Source organism: Dermacentor andersoni, chromosome 1 (assembly GCF_023375885.2).
Source record: "Dermacentor andersoni chromosome 1, qqDerAnde1_hic_scaffold, whole genome shotgun sequence".
NCBI classification, from domain to species: Eukaryota; Metazoa; Arthropoda; class Arachnida; order Ixodida; family Ixodidae; genus Dermacentor; species Dermacentor andersoni.
The window spans coordinates 106276962-106304517 of record NC_092814.1 but is presented as its reverse complement, the minus strand read 5'-3'; the positions used below and the strand labels follow the sequence as shown (position 1 = coordinate 106304517).

At 48.8% G+C, this 27556-nt stretch overlaps 1 protein-coding gene across 2 annotated transcripts in view; it reads right to left on the bottom strand.

Annotated features, from left to right (window-relative positions):
• The window catches only part of CCAP (Crustacean cardioactive peptide), a 100824-nt gene extending 73548 nt beyond the window's left edge, over window positions 1–27276 (bottom strand). Inside the window, exon 1 of one of the 2 annotated variants that reach the window (XR_008608679.2) lies at window positions 27089–27276. The gene's annotated coding sequence lies outside the window, so the exon portion shown is untranslated. The remainder of the gene's footprint in view (window positions 1–27088) is intronic. The other variant, XM_050193487.3, reaches the window with a different exon arrangement.
• Between the last annotated feature and the right edge of the window lie 280 nt (window positions 27277–27556).

The window sequence follows — 27556 nt, the reverse complement described above, 5'->3', positions numbered from 1 at the left end:
ACTGAAGAAATCGAAGCTTCTCTCTTGGCGTCCCGGGGCAGCTGCTTTTATACTCTCCGAGTCGAGGGCACGAAGGAACGGCTCGGAAGAGGTGCACGTGACGGCGGCGCACGGACACGTTGTGACAAGAAGTGACGTATCCGCCGGGCCGGCGCCGATCAGACCTCCTCGCTTCACAGTTGGGTAGCTCCTCTCCCCGGCTGCCGCGCTTTGACAAGCGTGGGCACCCACACACACACACACACACACACACACACGAAGACACGTGGCATTGAAACATGCCTGGACGCGCTTAGCAGGAGGCGTTGGGACAGCGCTGAACTGGCCAAAATGTCCGCCGCTGTGAACGAAGCCCCGGCGTCCGTTGCATCCGCGCCGGCTATACCGCACGTCGGAGGCGAAACGTAACAGACCGCCCCGCCGGAAGATGGTCAGGGGACTGCATCCGCTGTCCGGAAGGATGTCGCTCGATGATGCTCATAACCGAAGTCGGCCGTCCCTCGGCGTTTCTTGAGCGCAGCGCACAGAGAAGGCCACGTTCTCACGTTCAGGTTCACACAGGACACTGCAAAGTGACTTCGGGAGAGTTGCCATTTTTTTTTCTCGTTCCCAGCAAGCGTTAGAACTACGCCGACACTCAACCGCTCAGTCAGCAAGCACGACACAACCCTCCCTAAGCCATGCCAGGCTCTTTCCCCTTTTATACTACTGCCTAGTTCCTTACAGTAGTCTAGCAGCACTCAGAACGCGTCCACGAATTGGAAAATTGCACTAGAAAGCACGTCATGACTTTGAAACACTAAATAAAAGCAATATGTTAAAAATCCTGCCTCAGGAAGAAAAACATCAGTAACAAACAACTTTGAGGCTGATTCCTACGTTAGGGGCCTCGACTTAAGCCATCGGCGTTACCGTTGAGACTCCCCTTTTTGTAACGCACCTCAAGGAATATTGTTGCAAAGCGAGGCTCCAGCGCAGGAGGCGGCCATTTTTGGAAGAGATGGTCTGCAGCCATTGGAGAGGGCAGTGATTCGTCTCAATGATAAACCTCGAGCCGGCTAGGTAGCATGACAATTTCGGAATGGTCCACACGAGACACGCACACTCTTTCTCGGTGGCCCTGTACGCCTGCTCACGACTGGTCAGCTTACGACTAGCATACAGGACGGGGTGTTCCACTTCTCCATTTTCCCGTTAGCACAGTACAACGCCCATGCCTCGCTCACTAGCATCGCACTGAACAACGAACCCTTTTGTGTAGTCTGGCGATCGTAGCACAGGCTGGCTTGTTAGGGCGCTCTTTAGGGCTCTAAAAGCTCTTTCCCTTGTCTCGTCCCAGACGACTGTTTGGGGCTCTGTTTTTCTTAGAGCATCCGTCAGGGGAGCCGCGATATCAGAGTACCTGGGGATGTACCTCTGATAGTAGCCGGCGACACCTAAGAACGACCGAATATCGGTCTTCGTGCGCGGTTGCGGGAAGTCTCGCACAGCGGCCACCTTTATTTCAGAGGGGCGGCGACGACCCCGTCCAATCACGTGACCGAGGTAGACAACCTCGGCCTGTGCTAACTGGCACTTGGAAGCCTTGACTGTCAAGCCCGCTTCGCGCAGGCGGGTTAGCACTGCCCGCAAGTGTGCCATATGCTCAGACCAGGATGCGGAGAATATCGCTACGTCGTCTAAATACGGTAAAGCGAATTCTTCCTGTCGCCACAACACTTTGTCCATGAGGCTTGAAAAGCAGTATGGCGCCTTCTTCAAACCAAAACTCAAAACTTTAGGACGGAATGTTCCCATTGGTGAAATGAACGCCGCATACCTACTAGCCTCTTCTGTAAGTGGAACCTGCCAATAACCCCTGACAAGATCTAGGGTGGAAATAAACTGAGCTCTACTAACTTTGTCAAGGCGCTCCTCGATGTTAGGAATCGTTTAAATTTGATCCTTAGTGATGGAATTAAGCCTGCGGTAGTCGACGCAAGGACGAGGTTCCTTGCCCGGTTCCTCAACTAAAATCAAAGGGGAGGTATAATCACTCTCACCCGCCTCAATGACACCGAGCTGTAGCATTTTCTTTACCTCAGCCGCCATAATATCGGGCTGGCGGGGTGACACCCGGTACGCATTGGATCGTACTGGCTCTGGGGAGGTAAGTTCTATTTCATGAGTAAGGACAGAAGTCCTACCAGGCCTCTCAGAGAACTGACCTTGAAACTCTTGTAAGAGCTGGTGAAGTTCGGTTTTCTGCTCAGGCGACAGCGGTGCTTTACTGATTAAGTCACTAATGACTTGATCGGTGCCTTCCCTGTTCGTCACTGAGCCTAGTCCCGGAAGCTCGACCGGAAGCTCTTCGGGAACGTTTACCATCATACACACCACTGCTTCCCGTTGTCTATAGTGTTTGAGCAGATTACAATGGTAAACTTGCTGTGCTTTCCGTTTTCCTGGCAGACTCACCACGTAGTTAACGTCCGACAGTTTTTGAACAACCCGTGCTAGGCCCTCCCACTGCACGTCGAGTTTGTTTTTTTAGCGACGTGCGCAATATCATGACCTCATCGCCCACCTCAAAACGACGGGCCCTGGCTGTCCGATCATAATAAACCTTGGCCCTCTGCTGGGCCTTTGCCATTGCTTCACCTGACAACTCCTGTGCCCTTCTTAAGCGTTCGAGGAGCCTAAGCACGTACTCCACCACGACTGGGTCGTCGCCCCTGCCTTCCCACGATTCTCGAAGCATGCGAAGCGGAGAACGCAGCGAGCGACCGTACACCAGCTCAGCTGGCGAAAACCCCGTAGCCGCATGCGGCGCGGTCCTTAATGCAAACATCACCCCAGGCAGACACAGCTCCCAGTCAGTTTGTTGTTCAAAACACAATGCTCTCAACACGCGCTTCATGACGGAGTGGAGCTTCTCAACGGAATTCGACTGTGGGTGGTACACTGAGCTGTGTAACAGCTTTACCCCGCACCTTTCGAGAAAGGCTGTCGTCAAAGCGCTAGTAAACACTGTGCCTTGGTCTGACTGGATTTCCGCAGGAAAACCAACTCGCGCAAATATGGACAGTAGTGCAGTGACTATCTCAACTGAGCTGAGTTCTTTAAGCGGCACTGCTTCAGGGAACTTTGTCGCTGGGCAGATCACAGTCAAAATGTGTCTGTACCCCGTGGCTGTTACCGGCAGAGGTCCCACTGTATCAATAACGAGCCGTCTAAAAGGCTCCGTAATGATAGGTACCAACTTCAACGGCGCCCTCGATTTGTCCCCTGGTTTGCCCACCCGCTGACAGGTGTCACATGTCCTCACAAAGTGTTCTGCGTCATGAAAACACCCTGGCCAATAGTACTCTTGCAAGAGACGGTCTTTAGTCTTCTTAACTCCTAGGTGTCCGGACCACGAACCCCCATGCGACAAGCGCAACAGATCCTGACGGTAGCACTGAGGCACGATCAGCTGATCGAACTCCACTCCCCTGCGGTCTAGATACTTCCGGTACAGGACCCCACTTCTTTCCACAAAACGAGCATTTTTCTTGGCGATACCTTCCTTGACATTGCAGCGCATGTTTTTTAGGCAGCCATCCTTTTTTTGCTCGGCTATCAAAGCCGACCGGCTGACTTTTAGCAACCAATTAAGTCCATCTGACGTAGGCGCGATGAGCAAATCTGCAGATAGCTCTTCTAACTTTCCCGTGTCGGGCATTTCCTCTCCAGTATCTGGTGCCTTCAACGCTACAGGCTCAATTTTATTCAGTTCGGACGTGCTCTGAATATCAGCTTGCTGCGCCTCCGACCCTTTCTAATTGTTCGACAACGTCGGCCCCGCAACTACCACCTTTGCAGCGAGCTCCCGAACTCTCGATCTGGTTAAGGCCTGAACGCTAGCCTCACCAAACAAAAGACCCTTCTCGCGCAGGAGGTGATCGGACCTGTTCGAAAATAGGTACGGGTACTGGGGGGGGGGGGGCAGCATAGATGACACTGCGGCCTCCGTCTCAAGTGCTCCGAAAGGTCCTTCGATGAGCACTTTTGCTACGGGCAGACACACGCTATGAGCTTCCACGGCTTGCTTGATCCATGCGCACTCGCCCGTGAACATATCGGGTTCTACGTAAGAGGGGTGAACTACATCCATCGTAGCTGCGGAATCGCGAAGCACTCGGCACTCTTTCCCGTTCACGAGGAGGTCTCGCATGTAAGGCTCGAGAAGCTTCATGTTCTCGTCAGTGCTGCATAATGACAAAAACACGACTTTTGTTTTTGTTTCTGGACACTGCGCCGAAAAGTGACCCGGCTTCTGGCACGTATAACACACGCGCGCTTGCCTCGTCTCGAACCGCTTTCTGCGTTCGGCTTCGGGTGCCGCCGTCTCCTTACGTTCGGTCGGACTGCTTTCCCTCGCATTCGCACTACGGATGTCCCCCTTGCTCTCATGGGCGTGAACTTCGGCCTCTCAAACTTGGAGCGAAATTCACCCTTTTGACCGCCCTTAGCTCCGCGAGCCCGACGCGTCACAAACTCCTCGGCTAGCTCGGCGGCTCTAGCCACCGTACTAACGTCTGGCCTATCCAAGACCCAGTACCGCACGTTCTCGGGTAACCGACTATAAAACTGTTCCAGCCCGAAACACTGCAGAACTTTCTCGTGGTCACCAAACGCTTTCTCTTCTTTGAGCCACTCCTGCATGTTTGACATAAGCCTGTAGGCAAACACTGTATATGACTCACTTCTGCCTTTCTCATTTTCCCGAAACTTCCGACGGAACGCCTCCGCTGACAGCCTGTACTTTTTTAGCAGACTCGATTTCACTTGGTCGAAATCCTCTGCTTCCTCTCTCTTCAAGCGAGCGACTACGTCGGCCGCCTCGCCGGGTAACAAAGTGAGCAAGCGCTGTGGCCACGTTTCCCGAGAGAACCCCTGCTTCTAGCACGTTCGCTCAAAGTTAACCAGGAACAAACCAATGTCCTCTCCAAGCTTAAACAGCCGCATCAGGTCAGTCATTTTGAACGATACTCGTTCTCCTGCACCGTGTGCCTGACTTCCATTACGAGCGCGTTCCATCTCTACCTCGAGACGCTTCATTTCCAAAGCGTGTTGACGGACGCGCTCCTCTTTCTCTTTTTCTTTTTGCTCTTTACGTTCGCGCTCCTGTCTTTTTGCCGTCTCCCTCTCCTCAATGGTCTCAAGGCATTCCGACAGCTCGTCATCCTCAGCTTCTAACTCAAGAATAGCCCTTAGCAGTTCTGGTTTTCTGAGTTTGTCTGAGACATCCAGACCCAACTCTCTTGCAAGCTCCAGCAATTTCGGTTTGCGCAACGACTTCAAATCCATGGCTGCTCTGAATGCTGCTTTTTCTACTGCCTACTATTGTCTTGCCGCAAACTAACCCGGCAGCAACGACAACCACAATTACCAGCTCTGTTTCTGACACTAACAAAAGCCTGGCAAAACTCAGAAGAAGAAAGTCCCGCACTCACCAAACCTCGCAGCCAAGAATTCAGCGCAGTCGTTCCGCTGCAGGCAACCAGTCATCACACAGGGCTCGTTGCACTGCTCCCGGATGGTCGTTGTGCTGCTCAGCATACAGTCGGTCGCATATCTTCGCTGCTGGCCTCCGTTGTCGCGATCTCACCGCTGGCAACCAGTTGTTGCAAATGGGTCGCAAGCCCCAAGGGTAGCGTTGGCCTGGCGGCCTGGGGCACAGCTGGAAGCATCCGAAGGTCCTGGCAAAGGATGAGTCGACTGCTAACAGAACAACTTGTTTATTCTAGCATCGCAAAAGAGCGGCCGGTCAGGTAGACCGAAGTGGAGAAACGGGATACCACGTTACTCGACTGAAGAAATCGAAACTTCTCTCTTGGCGTCCGGGGGCAGCTGCTTTTATACTCTCGGAGTCGAGGGCAAGAAGGAATGGCTCGGAAGAGGCGCACGTGTCGGCGGCGCACGGACACGTTGTGACAAGAAGTGACGTATCCGCCGGGCCGGCGCCGGTCAGACCTCCTCGCTTCACAGTTGGGGAGCTCCTCTCCCCGGCTGCCGCGCTTTGACAAGCGTAGGCACCAACATGCACACACACACACACACACACACACACACACACACACACACACACACACACACACACACACACACACACACACACACACACACACACACACACACACACACACACACACACACACACACACACACACACACACACACACACACACACACACACACACACACACACACGAAGACACGTGGCATTGAAACATGCCTGGACGCGCTAAGCAGGAGGCGTTGGGACAGCGCTGAACTGGCCAAAATGTCCGCCGCTGTGAACGAAGCCCCGGCGTCCGTTGCATCCGCGCCGGCTATACCGCACGTCGGAGGCGAAACGTAACAGCACCCACTCTTCTACATACTGAGGCCAGCTGAGGCGGTATCGGCGCTGTTCTTCTGCAACGTCAGCAAAATTCTGAAGAACGTGTGGTTGCATACGCAAGTCGCACGCTAACAGCTGCAGAGAAAAATTATACGATTACCGAGCAAGAGTGTCTCGCCGTTGTTTGGTCCGTCCAAAAATTTCGGCCTTATCTGCACGGCCGCCACTTTACGGTCGTTACTGACCACCACGGCTTGTGCTGGTTGGCGACGCTAAAAAATTTAACGGGACGTCTCAGCCGTTGGATACTTCGTTTACAAGAATACGACTTCGACGTCACCTGCAAGTCTGGAAAGAAACACCAGGATGCCGATGCTCTCTCTCGTTGTCCCCTACCCCCGTCTTCAAACGCTGCTTGCTTACCACCTTTTGTGAGCACACCGCAGGGCGCGGCCCCTGCATTCCCTTCGCTCGCTGCTCTCGACCGGCTCCCATCCAGCCATTCTCATACGTTTGCCTCTAGCCAACGTAATGACTCCTACTGCCACTCCGTTATGGAACGTATTCGCAGATCATCTCGCCCACGTTACACTCGGCTCCGTCGGCAGTTGAAGAACTTCAAGATCGAAAATTCGATATTATACCGGTACGTGTTTCATCCCGAAGGACACCGTTGGGTTCCTGTCGTTCCCCGATCACTTCGGGCCCAGATATTGGAGGCCATTCACGACGATCCCACTGCCGGTCACTTTGGTTTCCATAAAACCTATGAGCGAATTCGCAGCCGCTTCTCTTGGCCTGGTCTTGCAACCAGCGTAGCGAAATACGTGGCTTCCTGTTCGCTCTGCCAACACCGCAAACGACTGACCTCACCTCCGACTGGACTGCTCCAACCTGTCCCGTGTCCTGAAGCTCCTTTCGCAGTCGTTGGTATCGACCTCTATGGAACGCTACCCTTAACCACCGGCGGTAAACGATGGATCGTCACAGCTGTAGACCACTTGACACGGTACGCTGAAACAGCCGCACTACCTTAGGCATCCGCAGAGGAGGTTGCAGCCTTTTTTTTGGAAATCATCTTTTTACGGCACGGAGCCCCACGTGTCCTTTTGAGTGACCGCAGCAGGACCTTTCTCTCTAAACTTCTCGACGATGTTCTCCGTGCGTCCAATACCATCCACAAAACGACTTCCAGCTACCACCCTCAAACTAATGGTCTCACAGAGCGCTTTCATCGCACGCTGTTCGACATGATATCTATGCACATCAACGCTGACCGCACCAATTGGGACGTCATTCTACCATTCGTCACTTTCGCATACAACACGGCCGTCCAACGCACTACGGGGTACTCGCCCTTTTTCCTTGTGTATGGTCGCCAACCGCTCACTATCCTCGACGTTTCTTTCTTCGGTGTCCCCGTGCCTTCGTCCACATCAGTGTGTGCGCAGTTCGTTTCGCGCATTGCCCGGTGTCGCGAACGTGCCCGCCTCAACACCGACGCCAGTCAACAAGACCGCAAAATTCGCTATGATGCATCTCACCGTGTCGTTTCCTTCCACCCAGGAGGCGAAGTGTTACTGTAGACCCCAGTTCGCACTCCTGGATTGTGCGAGAAATTTCAGTCCCGTTTTATCGGGCCCTACATTGCTCGGGAACAGACTTCGCCAGTGAACTATCGTGTCACTCCAGTTGTTCCGCCTTTGGACGGCCGCTGCTGTGCCACAGAGATTGTGCATGTTTCATACGCCTTTCATACGGCGTTTCCCGCCTTAACCAGCGGCCAGGTTGGCCGCTTCCACACGCGGGGGAAATTGTGTGAGCATTATATTACCCCTTCATCTTCTTCGTCTGTATATATTCATCATCATGGCCAGCGTCATCTTCTTCTGCGCGCGAGCTGCGAGATAAACCGTTGAGGCTTAACAGCTGTCTCGCAACACACACACACACACACACACACACACACACACATATATATATGTGTGTGTGTGTGTGTGTGTGTGTGTGTGTGTGCGTGTGTGTGTGTGCGTGCGTGCGCGTGCGCGTGTGCGTGCGTGTGTGTGTGTGTGTGTGTGTGTGTGTGTGTGTGTGTTGTGTGTGTGTGTGTGTGTGTGTGTGTGTGTGTGTGTGTGTGAGTGTGTGTGTGTTTGTGTGTGTGCGTACTCATGCGACAAGTATTCACTCCGTTCGTGAGGTGTATTTTATTCCACAGCATCGCTCTTATTCGAGCAGTCGGCATACTTTTCGTATCAATGGTGGTAGGTAATTTTATTCGCCCTTTCTTCTACAGAGAAGCTGTATGAGGCTAGCATATTCGTCCGTCCGTCGTTTGCACGCCAAAACTTCCTCCGGCGCAACCCCATGCGAATGCGCGAAAAAAAAAAAAAAAAAGAGGCGCGCGATTCGCTGCGCCAGTAGTGACGCCGTTGCTCTCCGTCGCAGCGGGGGGCGCGCGCAGCAGTTTCTCTCCGGCTTCGAAATGGGTAGGCCACGCGTCATACGTACTCCTCAGGAGCAGGCAGCTTTCGATCAGCAACTCCGCGAGTAGAACCGGGAACGAGCTCGTCTACGTGCCGATCCTGCAGCCCAGGCGCAAGAACAGGCATGTGCGGCCGAGCGCAAGCAGCAACTGCGTATCGAGAATCCGGCAGCCTACCAAGCCGTCGTTTAATGAATCGTCGGGATTAACCCAGTGATAAACACCGGGGACGCACGTTTCAGCTTCGCTGGTTAACCATCTGTATGGAGTGCTTGGGCGGTGATCTTTTTTATATGCCATCGTACTGACGTCCCGCTTCATATCATAGACAGGATTGTCGTGCGTCGTACGCATACGTTCACTCACACCGTAGGCCACGGGATGAGAAGAACCGTGGGCAGAGACACTATGTCGCTTTGACTAAGTGCTGAATGGAAACTATCGGCAAATATAATAGAAAGCTGAAGCTAAGAGCACGGAAGACGACAGCAAATTGTGCAACAGCAACACGTTTTGATAATTAGAAACATTTAGGCGGGTTTTTTTTCGTTGTTTTATCTCGCATGGAGAATTATAGCCTCAAAAGCGTTGGGAAAGGTAATCATCCGCAGCCCTATGAGAGAGAAAAAGCTCAAACCAGAAAAATAAAGCCCGATAGAAGTGCTCAAGACGCATCAATGACAAACTTTATTATGGTCAGGGACGGACACTGCACTTCTATTTGCTACCACTCAATAGAATGTCATGGCGAGTATGAAAAGTCAGGCTATTGCGCGCATAAAGAAACACATCCTATCAGAGATTAAGCAGAAGCTCGCCGCAGAACATTAATGTTACTGCCTTCCACAGCAGTGCTCGCTCAATACAATTATGCACTGAAAGAGCCCAGTGCACTTTGCACGTATAGTGCAGTGCACGTGTACCACCATCCTCGGCCACTATAGTTGTGGACGTGGGTAAGCGTTTCAACGCTTACCGACGTCAGCTCGAGTGGCACAGATATACATAACTATGTTCGTAAGACTGCTAGGCCCCTCTTGCAGAAATTTCTTCTTACGTCGGCAGCTGCATGCTACGGCTGTTTAGGTGTTGTGAATCGACTTACGCTTACTATTGGCGCAAGTATTGAAGTTAGCACCTGTGCTATCATTACATACACGCCTATTTTCGACTACAGCGCTCGTCTATGCAGCGGCGGGAATCGCAAGCTTGCTGATCTTGGGAACAGTTTTAGCTTCGTGAATAAGCTTTTTTTTGTAAAATTTTTCTTATGCCAAAACTTGTTCGCAAGTTCGCTTTGTGAATTTCGCCCCTGGGCCCTGAAATTGGAATGCGCTGGAGTACGAGCAATTTAGCTCCCTAAATCTGCACGTATATTTCTTAAAGATCTTGACTGCCTGGAATGATAAAAGCATCGAAGAAAATAAGCGTTTCTAAGAACCACATGTTATACGCTACTAGAAAACAAGAAGAATAGGATCATATATTTATGGGAATAATATCGAAGCAATGACGTAGATGGCCATCATTATAGCGCATGGTGTCATCACGTGTAGAGCAACAAGAATGTTAAACTGCGGTATTTAATTTCGTCGTATATCAGTAAAGCAGCAATATATAGTTTTCCTCACTCACAGTCTGCCTATTTCTGTCTAAAAGGCAGATTTTAAATTGGAGATTACTAGAAGAAACATGGCGGCTACAGACGCACGTTTCGAATTCCTTTATTAATTCGAAAGCATGATATGCCCCATGAAGCGGAAAATACGGTGTCCGTCCGGCGTTAACACCCGATGGCACCAAAACCCACGTGACCAAGTGATGACGTCACGTTTCTGGCGCTGGACCTGCTGCGGCTCGCACTGCGAAATCCCACGCTGAACAGCCGCGGCGTCGGTCAGATGCTGCGGCGCCACGGAGAGGTCGGATGGACACAGGGAGCCCAGTTTCGAGTTTTTAACCGCTGTTGCAGTGAAGTTACGCGATGACAAATTAGTTTTGGAAAGCTTAATATAAGCAACGAGAAGGTTTTTATTTATTTATTTATTTATTTATTTATTTATTTATTTATTTGGATTATCTATAGCGCCAAACAGGCATTGCTATAGGGAAATTACACTATTGCAAAGATGAAAAAAAAATGTGACGAACAAATATTTCAGCAAATACAAATAGCTAGTACACGAAATTGTTAACATTGCTGCAAAGAGATCAGGACAAAAGCAACAAACAAACACTATTTCAATAAACTAAATACAGCCAGTACGACAAACTATCAATCAATATTAAAAAAGAAAGATGTTTCAGGACACATTTTCAGCCGTGGTCAGAAAATCGCGGTCATCAAGAACAAGTCATACGGACCGAGTTGAGACAACTTGCTGGTTGAAGCATCGTACCGCAACTGCAAGCAGATACTTCAATATCAGTCTTCTATATAATGCGTTTAGTGCGAAGCTCTATGTTCTGAACTACGTCCGGCGGCCCCTGATATTTTCTTGGATGCCCAGCTGTCCCCCAGCGAGTGACAGCTACTCTATAGAGCCATGTTTTCACTGCCGGATAGACTTTGATGGCACCCGATGAAAGCCGGCCCACCCAGGGCGGGCACTTTGCCTCCTAGCAAAAGTGCAAAGCGACGTTGCATTAAAAGTATGCTTGAAGCCCGGGAAGCAAAACGCAGGCTTCCTGCCCACGCATACCTGTTTTGGTACGGGTGAAACTAAGGATATCGCCATAGATGCACTTTCTGCCGGCTTCTACTGGCCAGCTAAAAAAATGAGAAAGACAAAGAAAAGAAAATGAAGGACGGAACGAAAGAACTGTTCGACATTCGCTGAAGAGCCCTGCACCCGGTGCCTTCTTTTGTTAACCAGTGATGAGCAATTGATTACCGCTAATGCAGCTCTGCACGGGCGCACGAAAACGACTGCAGATACACAATGAGCAGCGCCTTTTGTGCGGCTTGGCGTAAATTATCCATTGGCGACTGCAGCGAACATACTGTTTTCCCGCCTGCCAGTAGCGCACCCCCGTCGCTTTGTTTACGCCTCCCCCTTTTGGAGGGGTGAGGTGAAGAGGGGGAGGAAAAAAATAAAGGAAATCCACAGCACGTCCTGCTTCGAACGACCAACTAATGAGTGCAGTGGCGGTTTTCCTTTATGAGGCAGCCGCCCGGTTCATGCGCATCCCGCCGCCTTCTGCACCTAGACGCACTTCGCTATGCGGGGAAAGAAATCAACCGAGTGCGCCCAGAAGACGACGTCGCCGCGCAGTGGCCATGGCAACTTTGCGAACTTTGCGTTGGAGCATTGTGGGAGAGAATGGCAACTCGGCGAGACCAGGGTGAACTGGAGAGCCGTGGGCGTCTTTTTATTGTATTATCAGAAGCGCATCTGTACCATTGTTTCTCCTAATCGATTTTGGTGAGCCGACAATGCTCCTAAAACTCACTTTTTGTGCCTAGCCATCCCAGCCATATATCTTAAATATAGGCGAGAAATGCTCTCTTTGTCTCCTTTCTTTCTTTCTTTCTTTCTTTCTTTCTTTTTTTCTCGACCTAATGCACGTGGAAGGTGCAGATAAAGCTTTACTCAAGCGAGGTACTTTTTGAGAAGTAACCTGATTTATGTACTTAAAAAGAAAATTAGGGCTTGGGCAGAAGCTGCTCTTTTTTCTAGAAACCGGGGAAAAGAAAGTCACGCTCAGAGTGGGACGCACGTCGCTTTACGCAGGTAGTAAGGAAGCTGACACAGGGGCGATACAAGCACTCTTAATGTTCTTTACTCCCAGTTTTTCGGAAAGAGTTATCCTCCTGCTTGCTACGATTTCAGGCGTTCGTATTTGCCTGTTATGCTTGCTTATAAGTTAAATTAAACTTAAGTTATGCGTGCTACTAAGTCTTTAAACAGCGTTTGTGATTGCTTCCGGACCGTAATCTGCAATAAAGTATGCATTTAAGGAGTGGACAGAATAATCGTCTGCGGAAGGCACGAGACTACGACTGAGGCGCCGCTCCTTCACAGCTAGCTCTCTTTTTTCTTTATGTCGCATAGCTATTCAAATCAACTCTATATATTTACGATCGTGACATTTCCCAGTTCTTAAATTGATTCGGTATCGCTATGGACCTCGATGGATAGCTGCCGAGTATTGATGACATAAGTGTCCCCAATAAATACAAGCAGCGTAATCCCACTGTTCTATATTGAAGGAGAGTGAAGAGGAAAATAAGGAAGGAAAGGTAGGAAGATCAACCAGACGCACGTCCGGTTTGATACCCTACAGGGGGAAAGGGTTTAAGGGATGAAAAGAAAAAAAAAAGAGAGGGAGGGATGAAGGTACTCTCAGTGTGAACACGGTGCGGTTGTCCATCACTTCACGCCTACAATCGGTGATTGAGGCTAGTCGATTTCATGAATCATAGCAAAGTCCGCGTCGCTTTGCAAGCCTGCAACGCGTGTGGCCAGGGTCAAAGAATCTTAGTCTCTGAAAATGGTCTGCTGCCTAATTGGTTTAACACACTTCGAAGAATGTCGCGTTCGACATCATAGAGTTTACAAAAACATAACACGTGCTCGATCGTCTCTTCATAGTTGTATGAGTCACAGATCGGTGTGTCGGACATTCCAATAAGGAATGAGTAGGCTTTCGTAAAAGCCACCCCTAACCAGAGGCGGCACATTAAAGTTGCATCCTGACGGGAGAAGTTCGATGTAATCTGCAGCTTCATTGTAGCAAAATTGGCCAATCCCAGCGAAGCTGTAGTGAAAAGTGGGCCTTTCCCGGAGACCGTGTAATCCGCGGTCACGTTGGTCGCGTGGCGGGGGTCTCGGCATCTTGCCGTTAACCAGGCAGGCCCGTGATCGCTAGGTTGCGAAACTAGGTGCAGAACATGGGTCCCTATCACGTATTACATTCTGATTTTATTCCAATCTTCTGTCCTGAAAATTATGTAACCGACGACGCAAGCACGGGCTGTGAACCGCAACGTTGCTTTAACATCCAATCAAACGCTCTCCTGGTTTATAGGCGGTCATTTTTGTTTGCTGTCAAAGCGAATAGCATTGCCTACCTTGACAGGTTTTCCTTATCTTGTTGGCTGACAAGAGGCGAGGAGCGAGCAGAAGTGGAGAGGGTTTCGGTTGGGCCGAATTGACGCAGTGAAAGTAGATAACCAGGTGAGGAGAGTAGTACAAGTGTCTCCGATTGGTTCGCTTTCACTTACTTAGATTGCGGTGGCTGGTTGGAAATTGCAGCGGCGTGAAAATTTTTCATTATACGCGGAGAAATCCAATCTCGACGCATTGAACAGACGCTGGAAGTCATCTTACATCGTTGGGCAGCCATCTTACATGTGTTTTATTTCTTTAGGAAGCCCTCCCCCCTCCCCCCTCCCTCCAAGGTCTCCGACTGTTAAAAAAAATAACTGTCAGTTTTGTTCGGCATATTAATGCCTTTTTAATGCGTACGTGTCACTCTGGTAAGTTCGCGCGGTTTTGCGACGTCGCGTGGCAGACAGGCGAAGTGAGCACCGATTGCGAATTGAGTTCGCTATGCAGTTAAAAGCTCCGAAGTACTCCATAAAATAATACCATGGAACAATATGGGAAATCACGAATCCAATTGATAAAGCTTTTCGTCCGCTAGAACTTTCAGTGGCCACAGCCTTCGTTAAATAGATGTTCGCTATCCCAGTTGGCCATAACGCAACCGCGAAAGCAAAATGTTATTAGCGCAGGCAGCGACCAATGATGCAGCAGTTCTTGCGGACGAAGTCTGTATACTTGCATCCTATCGGTGCGAACGACAGTGCCGCGCTCACTACCGCCCGTTTCAGCGAGTCATATGTATTCCACTCTTAACTGCAGGAACGATGCGCGCCGCACTGTAGCGGGCGAACACATGTCTCATGATCAGTACCTTATGTACTATTAGGCACTTTATGTCGTGGTGGTATCGCATACAGGCATTGCCTAATGTTCGCGTAAGTATAAGTAAGCCACCTCATTCGATATTGCGTCGCGTTCGAGGACAGATGCTGCGAGGAGTCTTCGTTTACTTGCTCAAACCAAGACTGAAACTTCGTGGAACACCCCGATTTTCTCGAACTGTCGTCTCCATCGGCTGGGTCCTACAATGAAGCTGCAGATTACATCGAACTTCTCCCGTCAGGATGCAACTTTAATGTGCCGCCTCTGGTTAGGGGTGGCTTTTACGAAAGCCTACTCATTCCTTATTGGAATGTCCGACACACCGATCTGTGACTCATACAACTATGAAGAGACGATCGAGCACGTGTTATGTTTTTGTAAACTCTATGATGTCGAACGCGACATTCTTCGAAGTGTGTTAAACCAATTAGGCAGCAGACCATTTTCAGAGACTAAGATTCTTTGACCCTGGCCACACGCGTTGCAGGCTTGCAAAGCGACGCGGACTTTGCTATGATTCATGAAATCGACTAGCCTCAATCACCGATTGTAGGCGTGAAGTGATGGACAACCGCACCGTGTTCACACTGAGAGTACCTTCATCCCTCCCTCTCTTTTTTTTTCTTTTCATCCCAGAAGCACTTTCCCTCGAACCAGTGGATCGGCGAACCAGTGGAGTGTCCTGGATCGGCGCACTTTACTCTCAGAGAAACTGATTCTGCGGACACGCCAAACCCCATGAGGAGGGCACAAAAGGCTTCGCTCTAATAGATGACTTAACGCACTTGAAGGCGTATATTGTTGAAGTGAGGATATTTGAATACCGTTAGCTGTCTCATTGCGTAATTCCGTAGCGAACAGTGCCGATCAGCGGCGCATCTGTACAGAGGCAGTACAGATGGCTACATGCTAATCGACTTGTTATATACGTGCTGCACCTTGCGTGAGCTATTCGGCAAGATAACAGAAGCACTTAGCCCTCAGCAGCAGCCACGGCCAGCAAAATCCGAGAAGGTTCGCACAGAAAGTTTACTTTAAAAACCATTGAAAAATCTGTTATCTGTAAAACTGTCAATGTATCCTGATAAATTTACTTGGACAGGAACAAAAAGCTACAGCAAAGCTGGTGTATGATGTATACATCCGCCGTCGCTACTACGCAGTGACAGTGCGCTGCGTAGTATATGCACTGTCTCCTGGAGGCGCCACTGGTTCGAGGGAAAGTGCTTCTGGTCCTCCTTTGCTAAGTGTACAGGCTACCGCTAGTCCTCCCGCGTGCAGTCAGTGCTCACTCTCTAACTCTTCTCCTCTTTCTACTCCTTCTTTCCCTTACCGAAAATGTAGGGGAGCAAACGGGATGCTTCTCCGGTTGACCTCCCTGCCTTTCCTCTCCTTGCTTTCGGTCTGTTTCCATCTCACTCTCTCTTTCTCTCTCTCTCTCTCTCTCTCTCTCTCTCTCTCCATAGATAGCTATGAGGCTCGTTTTTGGTTGTCTTACTTAGCTCCCACTTTTCGACAACCCCGCCACGCCCAAGGAACCGGACAGTTAAACTAAACTGCTGGGAAGCTAGAAAGGACGGGACTTCTGTCTGGCCGGTATGTAGGCTCCCTATGGATGGATGGATGGATGGATGGATGGATGGATAGATGGATGGATGGACGGACGGACGGACGGATGGATGGATGGATGGATGGATGGATGGATGGATGGATGGATGGATGGATGGATGGATGGATGGATGGATGTTATGAGCGTCCCCTTTGGAACGGGGCGGTGGGTTGCGCCACCAAGCTCTTGCTATTGAACTGTCTAATGTCCTACCTAGGTTGAAAAAGGAAAAAAGAAAAGAAAAGAACACCCACGATGAATTTTCATAACCAAATTTTCTGACCCTCTATGGTGAACTTTGCTTGTTACGTCTCCGTTTCTTGTCGTTTCCCTACTTCCACCAATGTTACCCAAATCGCCTTTTACCTTCATGGGAACACCCCCCCCCCCCTCAAATGAAGGCGCTCTTTCGCACAGCGCTGCGGCCGTCTTCGCTTCAGTGCGAAAAGTGCAATAATCAAGTAAGCTCAAACCACAAGGAACCAATTTCCGACCGATTTTCGGCGTAGGCGCCGGCAGGCGTTACCGGCGTGGGCGCACGACGAATTTCAGTGAACGTTTGCCTCGACGAATTTCGGGCGCGGCGCGGCGCAGCCAGAAGTTCCTGTCATCTTAAACGTTATGTATCTAGCTGGCAGATCTTAAGTAACATTAGTGCGAAAGAAAATTACGGCAGATCTAACGCACTTGTTTGGATCTACATTAAGTAAAACTTTCTAGAATCGTTTGAATTAAATGCTATATAAAGATACACATGATGTGTGTGTAGTTGTATGTATTTCGAACCTACGTAATTATTTACACGATCCTCTTAAATGCAAGTTTACATGGTATCATGGTACGCAGTGTGGATGCAGCGACGACGTATCCGACTTATGAGGCTAATGCGACATTTTGCGAGCGGTGAAGGAAGAAGAAAAGATTGTGAGCACAAATGCATGTGCAGATAAATATGAAACAACGATGCATGTTTAATGCTTAATCACCTCTAACCAACATGCATGATCGACATCCATGGTGTAGACAAAGAAAGCTTCGCTTGAGAGCACTCGTATTCTCTGTGCAAAGCGTCTTATTATTTTCACACTGCCGCAAATTGCTTGGTGGTCTTCGGTTGTATACGTACGGGTGCACCAACATGAACGGGAACACAGAATTTGCGTTTGAGGGCAATAATTTTCCTGCTTGCTCTCAAATCTACCGTCTAGCAAATAGCAGTAGGAGGTATTGGGACGTGAAGGAATTGAGCATTTGAAGGAATCGCTGTTTGAACAGACCAATAGTGCATTTTCATATTGATGCACCGGGTATACATGGCCTCCAAAATGAAAATTGTCATTACCTACGCGTTGTCTCGTTTCAGAGGACGTGGTCCGTGCTAGTTTGCGTGCCTCTGGCTGCCTTAGCCACTTCCAGCGTCTGCTCAGGGGCTGTATATGTAAGGATTATTTTCCTTCATTTCGGTTGAAAATTAAATTGAAGTTTATTCAATTGCAATAGTTTGCACACTTAAGAGGAGGGCAAAAGGTGACACTGCCTGACTAGGCAACTTCATTTTTTATCCCCCGTCACAGCAAGTGGCCGATACTGGCGACAGCGAAGACCTGGCATCATGCCGTCCAATGACGAGGAGAAAAAAAATGGAGAACGAATCCTCCTTACATTATGCGACCCCTGATATCTGGAATGGACACAATTCGACACCGAGCGAGCGCCATCCGTCGTCGCGTTGGTCTTGGCGACGACGCAAACAAGCCGACTGCGCTGGCCGGCCGCGAAGTACGGAGGCCGAGGCATTCGTCTAATAGAAGGCGCGAGCCGCGCACTCCGGAGTCCGGACTTCGCTGGCGATGTTAGCGATAGCACGTTGTCCGAAACCAGCTGCATATGAGCAAGCGCGACTACGTGTCCATGGTGAAGTGTAGGGGAGCGCACTCAACACATGCCGAAGCCGTACGCACACATACGCGCTCCCCTACCTCACCATGGAACCTTACCAACTCCCCCAAATGTTTACCTTGCGACTACATTTACAAGGTGGCTTGTCTTCTCTCGCCCTGCTGGTCACATTATGCTCTGGCATCTGCTTTTGCCGTCATGAGCGCGCTATGTAGACTGCCTTGACTTCTGTACGTCTGAAATTTATTCCTTGTGGTTCGGGCTTTACTCGCCCATTTCACAATGCGTTCTCGGAAGCAAATATTTTTCGGACAAGCGGAGCATTCTCTAAAAAGGTGCAAACGCACATGTTCTATATACGCATGGTGACTGAGGATTTACATCATCGTGCTCTACTTCGGTGCTGCGCTGCAGGTGCACTTTGCAACAGACTCCCGGCGAGCAAGCCCGTTAAAGTGAACTTGCTGTTTCGAGTGTTGCCTTGCTCCGCAATTAGGCCTGCTCGCAGTGTGATCACATGGCATGCAGTTGAGAGTAATCTCATAGTTAACGTCGCATTCGTTTTTAAGCAGCGTCTACCCGTGATCTGTGGATTCCCCCCCGACAAGCTAATATGTAACAAGTCGATTTCCCATCAAACATTTAGTCTCATGGAACACTTTCGTGCGGGACGTATGTACTTAACCACTACGGTCTTTTGGGAGATATGTGATCGTTCCCTTGCACATTGCTCGAGGGGGTATATACATATTATGCAGGTGAATAAATGAGTGTGAAGACGTCAGAAGTCTTGCTGAAGCTCGGAACTGAGTAGTAAACTACATAATGCACTTTCACACGGGCAAACTGACGTTGCTGGTTGCGTGTGACTAAACAAGTTGCCTTGAATAAGGCGCAATAATATCGTTAAGTGTGCACGCCGTAGATGGATTTGCCGGGTTAGGATCATGAAACGGACCCTCGGTCCACCCTTACCACTTCCCATCTTTGTAACGAGCTTTCCCGAGTGTTTTCTCTTTCTTTTTTCTACTCTGGTTACAACAAAGCGTATAAATTGTTGACTTAAAGCTCGCCTGCCATCTTTGTACACGATGTTTATCGCGTTTCATTCACAATCTCTCCTGGAATTCCAGCGGTGCTGCCGCGCTGTCGACCTAAGAGATAAATACTCACTGTAGAGTTTTAGAGTTTGTTCGTTCTGGATTGGTTGTATGAAAACGTATAAGACGAGCAGAAAGGAAGACTTTGTCTCTTCTTGTGTCCTTGCCTCATCAGCTGCAATGTTTTAGACATTCCAAAAAAATTAGAGCTGCAGATAGTCTGCTTTGACTACATATATCATGATGACTTTATTGCTCCTTATTTACAGTTACAGTTTTGCCAGCTCGCTCAAGCAGATATACTACTATACGGGATCTGGCAGCCGTTATTTGAAACTTATTGAAACTTTATTTTGTTATAAAACATATAACATTTAACGTATAACTGTACATGCTGTATACACGAAGTAATATCCACATGTTATTTTCGAAGTTTGGACCATACCCAATGTCTAAACTACACACATGTTTTATTCATAGACAAATCGTACGCACCTGTAGAAAATGAAGTGTAAAAAATGGACGCGTATACACGTTTCTATACTCGAATGCGCAACACATATTAGTCCTAAAAACATTTTTAGAATTCCACATGAAATAGAACACCACTATAAGCTGATAGTGGTCTGTTCACTGTCGAGCCTATGCAATAGTGGTTAAAAAGAAGCAGGCAAGAGCTACCAAACAGTATCGCATTGAATAATATTAAAATACCTTTACATGAGCACAATAAATGTTTCCATATTGTCATTTTTTATTAATAATCAATTTGTGTATCACATGTATGCCTCTTAAAAAATATTGTGGGGCAGTAGGCAAGTTCGCTAAAGTGTAGCGGCGCATAGAATTATCTTAATATTTCTCCATAGTATGTGAGTGCTTTAGACCTCTTGGATATTTCAGTGCACAGATCACGCACTTTGAGATATTTTATTTTAAGCATATTTGTGAATGGGGTGTGCTTTTTAATCACCATAAAAGAGGGAGCTGTTGAGTGTCGTACAATTAGCCTTCGGCGTTCTTGTCGTTTGTACTTTTACAGCGGAAAATCATCAGACGGGCAGGTATAGGACACAACGCAAGCCCTCGTGTTGTCTCCTCCCGTGCGTCTGCTTAGTTTTGCGCTGGAAGGCTACGAAAATGTGTACTAAAGTAGCTAGGCTGAAATTTGAGCTATATTCAGATTAAATGTGTTTATTTTTTAAATTCTTCCTCAAAAAACCAATTCCAGCCACGTGTCGCCGCAGTCATCGACGTCACAGGACGCTTACTTTGGAGCTCCACTATGCCATGGCCATCCATTTCTCTCCCGCATCCTTGGTGAGTTACCGGAATTCTAGGCCGGTGTAATGTACGGAATATTTTCGCTCAATCTTATTCCTTTCTTATCGTCCATCGTTCACGACTGGCCGATCTCGATTATATAAAGTGGGTGAAGCGTCGCTCGGACCACTGCCGAAGCGCGAAAAAGTATGATATTATCTTGGCCCTCCTCTCGGCAAACGTACGCCCTAAGGTGCACTTGTGAACTACAGCTGACGACTTATCATGGCGAAGCAACAACGCGAAGACAGGGCACGGCTTAAGGACAGGGCATATGCAGTGTTCGTTCCGTATTCGCGTCCCGTCTTCCTTAAGGACACAGCACACTGGGTCATACCTTCGCGCTGTTGCTCCACTATAAATAGTAGACTACACAGAAGTGCCTTGTGCTCTTTCAGTTTGACCCCCTCTGCGGCGCTTCAGTAGCGGTATGACGTTCTCCTGGTCGAGCACGACGTCGCCAGCGCGATTTTCGGCCGCCTCTGCTGAAGGGTGCGCAACGCGAATATGTGCTTATATTCAGGTTTCAGGAACAAGTTGTCGAAATTATCCTGTGATAAATCATTACGACGTTTTTCATATAGCCCACTGTACAGCGCAATATTTCTGGATATCAAAAGTGCCTGTACAGCACAATATTTCTGGATATCAAAAGTGACTACGACAACGTCTTCCACCATTCGATTCTTCGGGCGCTTGAGGATATTGGAGTTGGTGGCCGGATGTATGCATGGCGGCAGAGTTACCTCAGTGGCCGCACCATCTTCATGTCCACTTTGGATGGCGAGACTGATAGACATGACGTTCGCAGGGGTGTTCCGCAGGGTGGTGTCCTTAGCCCAATATTGTTCATTATCTCACTGGTGGGCCTTGCAGACGAGCTACCTGAAACAGCGCGTATCAGTACGTACGCGGATGATATCTGTATCTGGTCATCTGGGGTCACACGTCCACAAGTGCGTACAAGGCTCCAACGTGCGGCTACTATAACGGCGAAGTACTTGCACCGCAGAGGCCTACAACTCTCAGCAACTAAGTGTGCAGTCATGGCATTCACGCGCAAATCAATTTCACATTATCCAATCATTGTCGACGGAACGGCGCTCCCTTTAGTCACCCACCAGAGATTTCTTGGCGTGATAATAGACCGCAGTCTTTCTTGAACCAAACATGTCACTGCGCTTAGGGCTAAACTGACCAACTTCATACACCTTCTTCGTGTAATATCAGGACTGAGATGGGGCCCCTCTGAGCGAAGCTTCCTCCAAGTGTACCAGGCACTTTTTGTGGGCTACATACGCTACAGCATGCCTGTGTTATCTAACATGGGGTCATCTTGTATACGCAAGCTGGAGAGCCTTCAGGCACAAGCACTACGGATATGTCTTGGCTTGCCACGCTGCACGTCAACTAAGGGCACAATAGCGGAAACACGGGCTTGTCCAATCGACATATACAGGTCTTGTGAACCTGTGCGAACCTATCTTCGCCTGCTAACCAGACACTCACATCATCCACTGTCAACACTTCCAAGCACCAACCTTGACTGTGTTTTTTCTAAAGCTATTGCATGTCACGCAAGCATTATAGCTGCAAGATTCCAGGCCACCGACATCTCCGCGACACCTCCATGGACATTGCCAAGACCACTAGTGAGGCTTCAGATACCCGAAATTATGAAGAAATCTCACGTTTCCTCCATTGGCTTGAAGCAGCTCACCCTGTCCCATATATTTACATCATATAGTGGGACTGTACAAGTATATACCGATGGTTCGGTCACGCCATCTGCCAGAACGGCCGCATTTGTCATCCCACAACTTGAAATTACTCGACGATTTCGATTAGGCCACAAATCGACATCTACGGCTGCGGAACTTGCGGGAATACGGGAGGCTGTCCGTTTTATGAGAACGCAGACACCCCGTAAATGGACGATATTGTGCGATGCCAAATCAGCGCTACAGGCGCTAAAATACTTTTTAAAGAAAGGACCATACTATCTGCTCGTGCTGGAAATCGTCGAACTTCATCACAGTGCCGAGTTAAGTGGCCACGTGATCACCTTTCAATGGGTGCCTAGCCATTGTGGTGTTTTTGGCAATGAACTCGCTGACAGTGAGGCAAGATCGGCCTCCTCTTCCTCTGATGAAGTACGGATTGTCTACTCGCGACCTGACACCAACTCCATGATCAAGGCACTCATGCAGGACCTTACAAAGGCTTACAGAGCCCACTATGACAACATTCACAGACGTCTATATATGATTGACCCAGACGGTAAATTCTGTTTGCCCCCGAAGCTTACACGGAGCAAAACATCATTGCTACACAGGATTTGGCTTGGCGTTGCTTTCACCCGTCGCTACGCACACCTCATCGGCCAATCGAACAGCCCTGATTGTGAACACTGCCAGATGCCCGAAACACTGCAACACGTACTGTGCGACTGCCCAGCATATATGCTGGAGCGAAGGACGTTAGACAGTTTCCTAGCCAGCGTTGGCAGACAAATACTGTCGGAGGAAGCTATCCTCGGCCCATGGCCTGACACTGCAATTCCAATGCGTGCAACAAAAGTATTGTTGAAGTTTCTGCAGGACACCAAGCTCGACGAGCGGCTCTAGCGAGACAACTGTCTCATGTACATAAGCACTCACCACTTCTCTTACCGTCATCATCCATCCCAATACTTTCACTCCCCTTCTCCCTCTTCCCCAGTGCAGAGTAGCAGTAGAGCGCACTAGCTCAGGTCGACCTCTCCGTCTTTCATATCAATAAATTATATTCATTCATTGATGCATAAAATGTGTCACTCAGGTGTGACAATATTATTCATTATTGCTTCATTAAGTATTGCAGGGTCCCTAGCTCATGTGTTAGCGCACATATTGGTGGAAATGTGACGCCTGTTCTGTCGTCTTCGAATAAAATCTCGGCGAGTTAGCCCATACGAGGGCTATAGCTTGCCGCATCTAGCACAGGCGATTTCCTATTTTGTGTGTGCATAATGAATCTGTCCTGCCAACGTGTTCGTTTGGATTCACTGTCCACGACGTGGCTGAAGATGCATTTTGTCCCATATCTTGCGTGTTTTACGATTCCATTTCGTATGCCCTGCTGAGCATACCCTTTCATTTTGGCGGTCACTCAGAGGAGCACTATTGTCCGTCACGACACTACGAAGTATAACAGTGGCCAACTTCGTGACGAGTACATGTGGTTCTCGTGGTAGATGCATTGATGTTCCCGCGAAAATTGTGTCGCGCTCCAAATTCTTTTACCGTTGTTGCGAAGCGAAGTCTCGCGGTGATTCTTGCGTTTGACACGCAGAGCCGCTTGGTTTCCACTTTTTACCCATTCATTCCAAATTACGGTGGCATATGGAAGGTTCCATTCAACTTGGAAGTGGGACTACTTGCATGAAGCATTTTACCCGCGGGTATATTACCCAGGACTAATAAGCTTCGCGCACGTCATGCTGCATGTCGCCAAGCGACAAAGCTAAGAACTTAGGTGTCGATCTTTAAACCCCTGTCAACTTGCTGTACAGCAACTTAGTATCACCTATATATATTTCATATATATAATATGAAATGGGCACACTTATAATGGCAATGGGCCCTTACGAAGGAAAATCGGTGTGAATTGGGCCCCTGGTTTCTACAGATGGCAAAACGGAACGGGGGCCGCGGCGTGCGCTCGGCCACGCCTAGCGTGTGTTAGTATAGCAAAGACCGACGGAGGGGTACCTCACACCTGATGGCGTTGCGTATATTTTTTACGACTTAGTTCGGCAAGCAAACTGGAGCATATTACTAAATATTTACCAAATGTTTCGCCAGGCACGGGCCTGTTCCCTGCAATGGGAGCTGGCTTACCTATCGTGTGTGCATCGTTAGCTGTTCTCTGAAGCAAGCCGCTTCCGTAGCTCTTCCTGGAGAACGCAGACAGGATGTCCATACACCAGAGTATGGGTTAACTATTACTGACTAGACGACGGACAGGCCAAAAACCTAAAGGCGCCGGTGTAATCGCCAACATATGAGGAAAAAGATTGTCAGCGTTCTTTCTTTTTTAACCCCGTACCGACATATGGACGTTTTAGGTATCACGGCGCACACCTATCAGACGTCCAATTGTTCGCTGTCATTTCATCTCAGAAACGCGATGGATCCGAAAAAGTAGGAATTGTGTTATGCAGTCAAACATGGCGCCTTCATATGCTCCGCAGTTATCCGGAAACATCAGTGGCGCTTGAAAATCCCCTGCCTAACTGGTACTGACTACACGTATTCCAAGAAGCTGTGCCATTCCTTATTGGAATAATTTGCTTGAGTAAGTTCGCAAAACAACGCGCATCGCGAATCCGCTGTGCGAAGCCCCAAGTGTGCCACAAGGCCCACGTATTTTTGTGAGATATTTTTTTCCTTTCCACTGCTCTAACTATGGCTTGTCACTAGACCTTCAAACATTTACGACAGTCTAGAACTCAGAATAGAACAAAGTTTGGAGTCTTAGATTAGTGCCAACGTGAGTGTGCTTCCCTTCCTGTATTAGAGAGCTACTACGTGAGCTGAATGTTCTGTTCTGGATGCTTTTGCATTGCGTAGTTTCACGTGTATACACTTGAGATATCTAAGAATACACTTGCGGAGAGATTATTTCGGCTAATTTCACACGAAAGAAGTCGTACGGCTACAAAGAAAAGCCACTACGTGTTTCTTTGTAGCTGTATGGCTGTGGAGCCGCGGCTATTTGTATCTACATCGAACCGTTTAAAGTTTTTTTTTGAAATTTTCCTAAACACGCTTAGCTATAACATAGCTTTCTTTTTACGCGATAGAGCCTACCGAATTACCGCGCTACCGAATTAAGTGCGTACGGCTCATACAGACGATCTGCGACGGAACCAAGTTATTGAGCACTGATGTATACATATGACGCACCACAGCGTGCAGTACTCAAAGGTCCTCATCAAGTAAAACATTGTGGAACACTTGCCCAGAAATTCTACCCAATACGGGTGATAGAAGAACGAACAAAAGAAATATTTTAGCCAATGCCATTTTCCTTCAGTGCTGCAGCGCCGCGCACCCTCCATACGCATATTACTGCCTTTCCTCTCCTTTCTCTCTCTCTCTCTCTCTCTCTCTCTCTCTCTCTCTATATATATATATATATATATATATATATATATATATATATATATATATATATATATATATATATATATATATGCACACACACGCACTTCTCTGCAGCGAGGCGCTTGAACGTGCAATAAATTTATGCAGATCATGTTGAGAGCACGATTAACGGACACACTGACACATACTAATAGGCCTCAAGCGCTACATGAATGCAATTTTTAGAGCGAAATAGACCCGTCCTAATTTTTTTCTTTTTAGATCTTTCAATTGATACAGAGACGAAGCTTAGAAAAAAAAAAAAAAAGAAGGTCATGACGAAGGAGAGAAACGACTTGGTGGCTATAGAGTTTTTCTCTTCCGGGTTAATCAAGAATGAATCAGCAACCAATGCAAAATGAATCACCCTGCAGAAGTACTGGCATGTGTACAGCGTGAAGCTACGAGGGACGGGCACACGTCATGTGCGTCACCATCACTTAATCGAAATTTTCATGTCAACCATGTCAACTTTAATTTTCATCGCATAGATGGTCGCCAACTGTTAAAATACATCACACGCGCAAGTTCGCTAACACTTTTCTGAATATTTCCTCGTGGAAAGTTCTGAATGCAAGTTTTTCAGTAATTTCTTTGAACATTTATTTCGCTTATACGATAAATGAATGACAACTTGCGTTGTTTGTGAAATCAGCCTTAGTTAAGGTGTACAGTGACGATGACAATGTTACGAGGTCACACATAACAGAACAATGTGAAACCATAGTGATGATGCGACAAGTCTATTTTATCGTTTTTCGCGGAAGCCTTGCACACGTGTGTAAACTGTACTCCAATCTGTGCTGTCCTATAGATGAAAGCGTTCTGAAAAATTGTCATTGAAACACGCAAATAAGATAAATTACGCTTCAGAGAGAACGCCCGACGTTCGTATGCTTTCTCCGCGACAACTGTATTGCGCGCAAGAGTAACGTACCACGCGAACAAGTCTCCGTACTGAGCCAAAATGAGTGGTCACGAGTTCACGAGCACGTTCGTACAGATCAAGAGTAGTTTATATTCTAGCTAGCACGTTGGCTATTATCTCGTTTTCCACAGTGGGACCCATATCCGACGAGCGCCGGCGACTCAGGAACCGATCTCAGCTAAGAACGCATCGGTGAATTTGGGTCAAAACTGTTCTCGGCCGAATCGACAGCCGACAAACTGTCAGTTTAGCGCTCACCTCAAGACGAGTCCTCCGCGCTGTTCTTGTGCGCCGCTGCCTTCTGGCTGGTGCCTCCGGAGCTCGCGAATTCGCGTGATCGAGAGGGCCGGCGAGCGCAGCGTGGACGTCTTCGGGAGTGACCGCTCAGTCGGGACTCGTTCGAAGTGCGCGGCTTCCCTTCGCGAGGGAGGCTCAAACTCTTTTTATAGTGGGACTGCACGGGCCGGCGCGATGACGCGTCTGACCACGTGACCGGCCCCGTGCTTATCCGCGTCCAGCTAATAGTTCGAACCCAGGGCACCCACGGCAACTGACGGCTCGAAGGCGAGGGAAAAGAAGCGGCGCGCAGGCGCGGCCCATCCTCCCCCGTCCGGAGGAGTCTCCGGCGGAGTCTCCTCGGTTCCCTCCCGCGCCTCTTTCTTGCGTTATTCAGACGATCGCGCGCCGCCGCTGAGATTCGCCCCGGCGAAGCTGCCACAGGCTGAG